Here is a 2,525-nt window from a genome sequence, read left to right as displayed (position 1 = left end):
CTTTGTTCTTTGCTGCTTTTTCTTGCTTCAAGAATCATTTTTATGATTTTTCAGATTATCAAATAACATGTCTCCTAGTCATCATTCTTTCAAGAGCCAACATATTTAACATTCTTAAACAACAACTTTAAAAGACATATGCACTGTTCAAGCATTCATTCAGAAAACAAAAATTATTGTCACCACATCAATATAATTAAACTAAGTTCAAGGATAAATTCGAAAATCATGTACTTCTTGTTCTTTTGAATTAAAACAGTTTTCATTTAAGAGAGGTGATGGGTTCATAGGACATTCATAACTTTAAGACATAGTTACTAACTACTAATGATCATGTAATAAGACACAAACATGGATAAGCACTTAACATTAAGAAAATGAAAAACGGAAAATAAGAACAAGGAATGAGTCCACCGTAGTGATGGTGGCATTTCCTTCTTGAGGAACCAATGATGTCCTTGAGCTCTTCTATGTCTCTTCCTTGTCTTTGTTGCTCCTCCCTCATTGCTTTTTGATCTTCTCTTATTTCATGAAGGATGATGGAGTGCTCTTGATGTTCCACCCTTAATTGTCCCATATTGGAACTTAATTCTCCTAGGGAGGTGTTGATTTTCTCCCAATAGTTTTGTGGAGGAAACTGCATTTGAGGCATCTCTGGGATCTCATGGTGATGAGCTTCATGCGTCTCTTGAGATCCATGAATGGGCTCTCTTGCTTGCTCCATCCTTTTCTTAGTGATGGGCTTCTCTTCCTCAATGGGAATGTCTCCTTCTATGAAAGCTCCAGCTGAGTAACATAGATGGCAAATAAGATGAGGAAAAGCTAGCCTTGCCTCAGGAGAGGGCTTTTTGGCTATTTTCTAGAATTCAAGGGAGATGACTTCATGAACTTCTACTTCCTCTCCAATCATGATGCTATGAATCATGATGGCCCGATCCACAGTAACTTCAGATCGGTTGCTAGTGGGGATGATGGAGCGTTGGATGAACTCCAACCATCCTCTAGCCACAGGCTTGAGGTCCAGTCTTCTTAATTGAACCGTCTTGCCTTTGGAGTCAATCTTCCATTGAGCTCCTTCCACACATATGTCCATGAGGACTTGGTCCAACCTTTGATTAAAGTTGACCCTTCTAGTGTAGGGGCGTGCATCTCCTTGCATCATAGGCAAGTTAAACGCCAACCTCACATTTTCCGGACTAAAATCTAAGTATTTCCCCCGAACCATTGTAATATAATTCTTTGGGTTTGGGTTCTTACTTATCCATGCATTGGCATAGAACTCTTGAACCATTAGGATGCCAACTTGTTGGATGGGGTTTGTTAGAACTTCCTAACCTCTTCTTTGGATTTCATGTCGGATCTCTGGATACTCATTCTTCTTGAGCTTGAAAGGGACCTCGGGGATCACCTTCTTCTTGGCCACAACATCATAGAAGTGGTCTTGATGGGCTTTGGAGATGAATTTTTCCATCTCCCATGACTCGAAGGTGGAAGCTTTTGTCTTCCCTTTCCCTTTTCTAGAGGATTCTCCGGTCTTGGGTGCCATCAATGGTAATGGAAAAACAAAAAACTTATGCTTTTATCACACCAAACTTAGAATATTGCTCGCCCTTGAGCAAGAGAAGAAAGAATAGATGAAGAAGAAGAAGAAAATATGGAGGAGAGGGGGGAGGGGTGTATTCGGCCAAGAAGGGGAAGAGAGGGTTGTGTTGTGTGAAAATGAAGAAGAATGGAGGGCTTTATATAGGGAAGGGAGGGGGGTAAGGTTCGGCCATAAGGGTGGGTTTTGGGTGGGAAATTGATTTTGAATTTTGAAGGTAGGTGGGGGTTATGAGGTAGGTTTATGGGGAAGAGTGGATGGATGTGAGTGGTGAAGTGGTTATAGGGAAGAGAGATTGAGGTGATTGGTGAAGAGTTTTGGGGAAGAGTGTTTATGGGATTGTGTGAAAGATGGGTGAGAAGAAGTGAGTGGAGGTAGGTGGGGATCCTGTGGGGGGTCCACAGATCCTGAGGTGTTCAAGGATTTACAACCTTGCACCAAATTAGGCATGTAAAATGCCCTTGCACACAACTCTGGGCGTTCAGCGCCAGATTGGTGCTTGTTCTGGGCATTGAACGCCCATTTCTAGCGTTGAACGCCAGAACCATGCTTGTTCTGGGCGTTCAGCGCCAGCTCTCCTCCAGGGTGCAATTCTGGCGTTCAAATGCCCAGATGCTGCCCATTTTAGGTGTTCAGCACCAGAACCATGCTCTGTTCTGGCGTTGAACGCCAGCCAGATGCTTCTTACTGGCGTTTATGATGTTTTTGATTCCATTTTCAATTTTTATATTTATTTTGTGACTCCACATGATCATGAACCTAATAAAACATGAAAGAACAAGAAAAATAAAATTAGATAAATAAAAATTGGGTTGCCTCCCAACAAGCGCTTCTTTAATGTCAATAGCTTGACAGTGGGCTCTCATGGAGCCTCACAGATGTTCAGAGCATTGTTGAGACTTCCCAACACCAAACTTAGAGTTTG

This window comes from Arachis ipaensis, chromosome B07, assembly GCF_000816755.2.
Source record: "Arachis ipaensis cultivar K30076 chromosome B07, Araip1.1, whole genome shotgun sequence".
NCBI classification, from domain to species: domain Eukaryota; kingdom Viridiplantae; phylum Streptophyta; class Magnoliopsida; order Fabales; family Fabaceae; genus Arachis; species Arachis ipaensis.
This window is presented reverse-complemented; position numbering follows the sequence as displayed.